This window comes from Papaver somniferum, chromosome 4 (assembly GCF_003573695.1).
Source record: "Papaver somniferum cultivar HN1 chromosome 4, ASM357369v1, whole genome shotgun sequence".
Classification (NCBI taxonomy): domain Eukaryota; kingdom Viridiplantae; phylum Streptophyta; class Magnoliopsida; order Ranunculales; family Papaveraceae; genus Papaver; species Papaver somniferum.
The window spans coordinates 74,945,640-74,954,804 of record NC_039361.1 but is presented as its reverse complement, the minus strand read 5'-3'; positions in this window follow the sequence as shown (position 1 = coordinate 74,954,804).

The following is a 9,165-nucleotide window of genomic DNA, read 5'->3' as shown; positions in this document are numbered from 1 at the left end:
CCATATAAATCACAATAGCATTTAAAAGATTATGTCAATGTCTTATCTACAAAGTTTAATGGTTAAGCAATAAACCTCGTATTGTATTCCTTAATACTATGTCTATCTAGAGTTCAAACATGATTCGCAGTTTTGTTTTCAATATGCACAACTTGAAAGATACGTTAGGAAATGAAACAGTTCAAGTCAAATATCACTAACCTCATGTGGAAGGATGATGTTGTCGTTATAGCTTCTTACTTCTTCACTTCTTCAAGTATTCGCAATACTTGTAATGTCTCATATCCTAATACTTTCAAGCTAACCTATACGAATTTGACTCTAGTACATAATCAAGTGAATCTTAAAATGAGTTTTGATTCACTAAAATATGACAACCAAACTTGACATACCAACGCTTGGTGGGTTTAACCGAGCTATGCTCTAACAGATTTGAAGACGAAGAAGATTTCTTATTGGTTTTCGTATCTTGTGAATTGTATGCACAAACCTTGATCGACTGGGATCCAAATAGAATTGTATTTATTCGATTGGTTAGTTGTGTGAGATCGACATTCTCAATGTATCTCTTTGAGATTTATTTTGATTGAGTGCGAATATATACTTGATTATTTCATTATTTAAAGTTAGATTGTTCTAACCATACAATATTTAAAGTTAGATTGATCTAACCAGACAAAGGATTTTATTAGATTAAACGGAAAAGCCTTTGTCAACAACTCATTTATATCTTGAAGAAAAGATTGATTAGAGTGGTTACAAAACATATCTTCCTTTGATGTTTGGAATACGATCCAAAGGACTTTATATTCACGTACGTGACTCTAGAAGTCGAAGGCGCATAGATATTGAGAGAACTAAGTAGTTAGGGGTAATCTGCTTGGTCTCAACTATACGAAGTTGGTTTAGATTTTGTATAGCGTCTTAACTCTGAGAGTATTCAAAACTGGACTAGGTCCTGAGTTTTATTTATTTTTTTGCATTTTCGGTTTCCTCGTTAACAAAGTCTCGCTGTGTCTTTTACTTTGATTTCCGCATTATAATTGTTTATTATATAATAAAGTAAAAACACATATACATTAACTCTGCATTACTTGACAGTGATCCTATAGATTTTGGTTATTACTGAACCTATTATCAAGTAACATACTTCGTTGTTGTATTGTCTCGATCTTGTATCCATAGTCAATCACATAAGTTATCTTGTTGTCGTATTGTCTCGATCTCGTATTCATAGACGATCACACGAAGTGTGAACCGCATTGTCGTATTCTCCTGACTCTGTCCATAGACAATCACATTCGATAGAGGACTCATAGGTTGAAACAAAAAGATTGTGGTGCATTTGGGTACCTTTGTAGTTCAGATATATATATCTTAAGAAATCACAAAGTCTGAGATAAAGAGAAGTTTGCGATTTATATCTATCTTGTTCCTGGAAGATATTACTAAAACCTCGATAATAAAATAAACAAGATCATGATACACGGAATATCAAGGTAAAGATTGTCATATCCGTCTTCACGAATCCCCGAGTGAAGTATTTCAGTCGTAGACATAATTATGTTTCTCAAGGGAACCTAGGTCAATAGAAGACGACTCAAGCAAACTAGGACATACAAGTGTCAGGGATTGAATATCCCAGTTGATTGAGTCTATTTATTTATATATTTTCAAGACTAGGCTTTCTTAGAATTCAAGCTAATATAACTTGAGATTCAAGCAAACACTTTCTCTGTTAAGCTGAAACTCTTTTAAGGAGTCCATGTAAGCATGCATGTGAGAAATATGTCTTGAAATCACATAAAAGAATACACAACATGCATGGTTTAGGTATCAGAACCGTTAGAACTTATTGTGTACCAGTATGCGAACGGTTTTAATTGTTAAAGTCCGAGAACTAAGTTTTCATACCCATTTGCGGTTTCACTTGAGTTCGGTCCGGAACGACAGTATATGTACCCATTTGCGAACTGTCGGAAAAACCAAAGTCTGGAACTTAAGTTTGCGTACCCGTTTGAAAACTAAGTTGGTTAAAGTTCTAAAATCGGTTTAGTATAATTTCATACTCATGAACAAATACATTTATATATTAAAGAATGCAATCTTTGCAAACCGTCGCTAAATGTTAATTAATTGATTCTCTTGAATCAAATTTGATTTTGCTTCAATTGTGTCTTGTATACTTCTATGAGAATATAAACAATTGAACAATGATGTGATTTTTAATTGTTGTTGTAGTAATAAAGATTCAAACTCTAAGACTTGTGAAGATTAAATTTAAAGATTTAATGAAAATGATAAATAAAAGCGAGAGTTACTGGGACTAGGATTTCACCGAATTCATATCATCAAGTTCAATTATTTATTCTTCAACAATTCTAGCTCAATAAATAAAAAAACATGGACTCTTATTTTTGCCAAGATAGATTCTCAAAATATTAGTTGTAAATCCTAAGTATGGGACATCAAAACATCTAAGAAAGCATGACCCATCAAATGAAATGACAACTAATTAATCAAAATCATAATTCTATTTTAATTAGTGCAAAAGTCATATAGAGAATAAAATAATTTTACCCATGTATGAAATTCGGCTTCCTCCGTCGTCCCAGTGTTGGGGTTTAGCTACTCATGATGTAAACACTCTCAAAATATTTTTTATATAGCTCAAATGGTGTTTACAATGAAGAAAAGGAGAAAAATAACATAAACCGCTATACAGGCGTTACAAACTCTCCCAACTCTCGATGCCCATCTATGACTCCAGTAAACTCATTATATAGTCTCAGCAGCACCCAATATCTCTTGTTCAATGCGCAAATATTCTCTCTTTACTCCATTATTCTCCACGGGAATATTTTCCATTATTATCACGCGATTCTAAGTTGTTTGATTCATCCCAAAACCCCCCATTAGACATCCGCAAATGTTAAAAGAATATCCTATGTAACTTCCTATTATAACTCAGAGAATCAACTCACTTAAAACCGAAAATATCTTCTTTTGACTTCTCTGCCAAATCATAGAGATTTTATTCTCCTTCCCTTTTCTGTTACGTGTATATGAGCTGTTGAACTATCTTCATGATAATAACAAATCAAAACAGAATACCTTCTTTCCATTTCCTTCCATATAACTCCTCCAATCAATGCAGAATATACTCCCACGGCAAATCTTCTCCAAATCAGCATGTAATAACACAAACAATATCTTCACCTCTATTTTCTTCAAACCGAGAATATATCCTTCCTTTTACAAATCAAAGGCAATCACCGCTCCTCCCCTTATCCAATCCGGGAGTGCGAATAGCAATTAGGATGCCCCTTAAATAATTGGGTACCCCTTATCCAAAACTGAGAGTCCGAATAACATGTGTCCTCCGGGGTACAAAAACCACTTTTCGAGCAACTTTCTCCATAAGAGCTTATTTCATAAAAATGTTTATTTGCCCAAAAACACCTACAAACAAGTTTATTAGTGATAAAATGAGTCTCAGCTAGTATATTTATGATTGAAAATGTGTCACACTTGCGTGTTCCTCAATTCCCTCACACTTACATTTTGCTAGTCCTCGAGCACAACAGAAAATTGACCCGCTACACAGCTGGTCATATAATAAGAGAAAGAGAGAGACCCGCTACACAGCTGGTCATAATTTTTTTATTTTTTTTGGACCCGCTACACAGCTGGTCATAACATGCAAAAAAAAAAAAAACGACCCGCTACACAGCTGGTCATATCCCTAACAACTATAATTAATTTTTTTTTAGACCCGCTACACACAGCTGGTCATAACGTATATATATATATCTTTTTTTTTTGATTTTTTTATATATTTTTCTAGACCCTCTACACAGCTGGTCATATAATGCAAGAAAAAAGAAAAGACCCGCTATACAGCTGGTCATAACCCTAACAATCAAATTATTATTATTATTTTATTTTTATATTTTTCATTTTTTTAATTTTTTTTTTTAGACCCGCTACACAGCTGGTCATAACATGCAAGAAAAGGAAACAGACCCCTACACAGCTGGTCATGATTTGCAAGGAATTTCCTGAAAAAATAAAGTAAAAAAGTTAACCTCTCCCTCACACTTAAACATTACATTGCCCTCAATGTAATTGAGTCATCCAACACAAATATTAAGATGGGAAATGCAAAAAGTAAACGAAAATATTAAAAAAAAAAATACATCTACTGGAATATACAAAAAGGATCTCCATAAACTAACAACCTGAAAATTTGGGGATCAACCCAAAATACAACATTTACAAATGACAGCTTCACACTTATGTTATCACGATGCAGAGACACTGAAACTATCAAAAACAGATACTTACCTCCAAACCAAGTTTTTACAACACAGGGAAGTGTGTAAAGAACATAATATGGGGATATTATTGGGACTGGAAAATTTTCAATTGGCTCATGTACGATATCAAGAATAGGCAAGTCCTCTAGGTACTTAGATGCAAAGTAACCCAACAACATTTTAGAAGCACACAATTCTAACCCTAAATAAGGCAACTTTTGGAAGTCTATGGGTCTAGAAACAACCTCTAAGTTGGGTGAATTATCTTGTGGGATGGATTCATCTATGGAATTAGGCAAATCATCCGCACAATCATCCACAGGGTCATCTATATGTTCTGTTTTGAACAGAGAGTCACTGCAAGATTCATCATTATCAGCATATAATCTTTGACATTCAAGAACTCTCAATCTTTGTTCCAAACTAGGCGGTGTTTGTTTGTAATACTTCTCATATATTGTTAAAGGTGATTCTTCACTTACCACATGTGGAGTAGTAACTCCATATTGTTTCCTACGATTATATTCAGCAAGCGTCATATCAGATGAGGTTTCCTGATAATTTGACTTTCAACGCTTATATTCCGCCAGCGTCATCTTAGGTGACGTCTCCTCAGAAGACGTCATCATCCTCAAAAAGTTCCTGAAAACAAATAAAAAAAGAAACGCATAAAAAGGAAAAAACAAAATCTAAAATGAAATGAAAATACTATACAAAATAAATAAAAATAATCCTAAAAAAAATAATCTAAAAAACAAATCCGTGTCGCGGCGCCAAAATGATGTGATTTTTAATTGTTGTTGTAGTAATAAATATTCGAACTCTAAGACTTGTGAAGATTAAATTTAAAGATTTGATGAAAATGATAAATAAAAGCGAGAATTACTGGGACTAGGATTTCACCGAATTCATATCATCAAGTTCAATTATTTATTCTTCAACAATTCTAGCTCAATAAATAAAAAAACATGGACTCTTATTTTTGCCAAGATAGATTCTCAAAATATTAGTTGTAAATCCTAAGTATGGGACATCAAAACATCTAAGAAAGCATGACCCATCAAATGAAATGACAACTAATCAATCAAAATCGTAATTTTATTTTAATTAGTGCAAAAGTCATATAGAGAATAAAATAATTTTACCCATGTATAAAATTCGGCTTCCTCCGTCGTCCCAGTGTTGGGGTTTAGATACTCATGATGTAGACACTCTCAAAATATTTTTTATATAGCTCAAATGGTGTTTACAATGAAGAAAAGGAGAAAAATAACATAAACCGCTAAACAGGTGTTACAAACTCTCCCAACTCTCGATGCCCATCTATGACTCCAGTAAACTCATTATATAGTCTCAACAGCACCCAATATCTCTTGTTCAATGCGCAAATATTCTCTCTTTACTCCATTATTCTCCACGGGAATATTTTCCATTATTATCACGCGATTCTAAGTCGTTTGATTCATCCCAAAACCCCCCATTAGACAGCCGAAAATGTTAAAAGAATATCCTACGTAACTTCCTATTATAACTCATAGAATCAAATCACTTAAACCCGAAGATATCTTTTTTTGACTTCTCTGCCAAATCATGGAGATTTTATTCTCCTTCCCTTTTCTGTTACGTGTATATGAGCTGTTGAACTATCTTCATGATAATAACAAATTAAAACAGAATATCTTCTTTCCATTTCCTTCCATATAACTCCTTCAATCAATGCAGAATATACTCCCACGGAAAATCTTCTCCAAATCAGCATGTAATAACACAAACAATATCTCCACCTTTATTTTCTTCAAACCGAGAATATATCCTTCCTTTTACAAATCAAAGGCAATCACCGCTCCTCCCCTTATCCAATCCGGGAGTGCGAATAGCAATTAGGATGCCCCTTAGTAATTGGGTACCCCTTATCCAAAACTGAGAGTCCGAATAACATGTGTCCTCCGGGGTACATAAACCACTTTTCGAGCAACTTTCTCCATAAGAGCTTATTTCATAAAAACGTTTATTTGCCCAAAAACACCTACAAACAAGTTTATTAGTGATAAAATGAGTCACAGCTAGTATATTTATGGGTGAAAATGTGTCACACTTGCGTGTTCATCAAACAAATCTATGAGTAACACAATTAGATTCATTTGATTATCATTTGATCTAAAAGTGTTAGATAAATGTGTTTAATACAAAATCGTTCATATGGCTAACTTCGGTTAACTATTGTTGAGCCAACTCAATATACACGTTTAGGTACGGTTACCCATATCTAAATGAAGGTATATTTCAATTGTGTGTAACAAGCTAAGACCATCTAACGGTGGAGAGATATTACTTTGGTTTTAAGCAAACTTAGCTTGAATCTTAAATCAGGTTTTCATCTAACGGTGAATATTGATAGCTTTGTTACTAATCTAACTTAGCATGCAAAACCTGATTTGAAAGACTGTATCAGGGAGAAATCTAGCAACTGGGAAACCTAATCCCCGCACTTCAGTGTGATACTAGTTGCGTACTAGAGTCGATTCTCCTTTAACCTAGGTTTTCCTAAAACCATTACAGGTTAATGACTTGAAAACTTCATTGGGATTCTGAAGCCAGGCGCAACTATTTTCTCTGTAGTTGCGTGTTCTGGTCTTACTTGTTCTATCGTATTGAGTATTATCTTCTCTAATATTTGCTCGAGATTTATCTCCGATAGGTAAGATATAAAAAGTAATCCCAAAGATCTTCGTCTCATTCTTTGTGATTCCACAATAACTTGTTCTACTACCATATAGTTCAGTTATTGCGAGGTGATTGATATTTCTAGGTTGTTCTTCGGGAATATAAAACCGGATTATCAATTAGTTTGCACCTTGATTTATCAAAATACGGAACAAAAACTTTGTAGGTATTTCTGTGGGAGACATATTTATCTATTATAATAGACTTTTCTGTGGGAGACAGATTTGTTTATAAAATCTTTGACTTTGGGTCGTAGCAACTCTTAGTTGTGGGTAAAATCAGCTAAGGGAATTAAGTGCTTAGAGTCCTGCTGGGATTCAGAGCTGTAAGGAACGCGAGTGTACCTTAATCGGTGTGAGACTTGGTTAGGCTCAACTACATTCTAGTATGAAGTTAACTTGTACTGGCTAGTGCCTGTAGCGACTTAATACAGTGTGGTGTTCAAATCTGAACTAGGTCCCGGGGTTTTTCTGCATTTGCAGTATCCTCGTTAACAAAACCTCTGGTGTCTGTGTTATTTATTTTTCGTATTATATTTTTTATATAATTAAAATATCATAGGTTGTGTGTAGTTCAATCAATTGGTAAATCCGACCTTTGGTTGTTGATTAAAAATGATTGACACTTGAACATTGGTCTTAGGCACCGTTCAAGTTATTTATCAGATCAATCAGGCTCACGGATCTCTATATGTTCGATTGCATATTGTATTGAGAAATTGAGATATAACTCTTTTATATTTTTCTTTGATTGAGTCTGACTGTCTAGTTGATTCTCTTGGAATTATATTGGAGTTAGTCCATACAGATTTCCAAACGAAATATTGGATGTGGTTGTTAGACCCCCGCTTTTTCAATTGGTATCAGAGCAGGCAAACACGTTCAATACCTCATAAGTTTGTGTTTGAAGCAATCTGTTATTATGGACGAGTCTATCTCTAATAACGTACCATGTAAGAAATTACCATATGTTTTTGAAAGCTTGGATTCACATGAGAGAATTCTCATATCTAAGTCAATCGACACATTCTCTTGATGTAGAAACTGTTGATTGGGAAACGCGCCTAGAAGAACAGTTAGATGAACTTTCTGATGAAGGTGATTCAGATATTGATAGAGTTGTTGATGAGGAAGTCTCAGAGTATGTTAAGCTTTTTAATTCTTTGGAAAAGAAGAAGATGACAACTTCTCATGTCACACCTCTTCTGACTCCTCTCTTTCGAGAAAACAAGAAATTGAAAAGGATTTACGAAGGTCTTTAAGTTTCTAATCGCTCTTGCGAATCGATCCTCAAAGACTCTGAGGAAAACCTGAGTAGAAAGTCACTTGAATGTGATAATTTTTATCAAAAATACTTCTTGTTGGAAGAGAAACCGAAGCAAGTATTAACTCCCAGCAAGCAAGTTTTGATGACAGAGAAAGCGCTTATCTCGCTCGACAAAAATGCCTTGAGACTGATTTAATTGTTGCTATTGATAAAATCAAGATGTTGGAAGATGACTTGAAAAAGTTCAATACTATTTCAAGCAAATTAACAATAATGCCAGGAGCAAGTAAAAATTATCATGATACACGAGAATTGGGCTATAAAGGAATAAATGCTCCAAGTATTAGCAAAGAGGTAAAATTTGTCAAGGCTAATGATTCTTTTAAACAAAAGGTTTCCACTGATGGAAAAAGTGAAATACATACACTGGCAGTTAAGGTTCGCAAGAGCAAAGTATATCAACCTCCAGAAACAACACACATGAATCCGGGTAAGAACGTTCCTTATATTAATCATTATTGTGGTAATAAAGGTCACCTGGAAAGAATATGTCATTTTCGTATAAGGAATGAAAAACTTCATGATATTCTTGTTTGGGTGTCAAAATAAGTGATTAAACCTAGATCATATGTTAAGGCTAACACCCTTGACATTACAGGTTATGAACGTCCAACCTTTAGGCAAAGGAATCAGTGCTGTGATAAACCTAGTTTTGCCTACAAACGTCATACAAATCGTTCCACAATCGTAATAATTATCAAAAGGATAACTTTATAAAGACGAAGACAAGATCCGATGCTCCAAATTGGAGAAAGACTAACTTGCAAAAGAATAGTCAATCCAATTCTCATCCTAG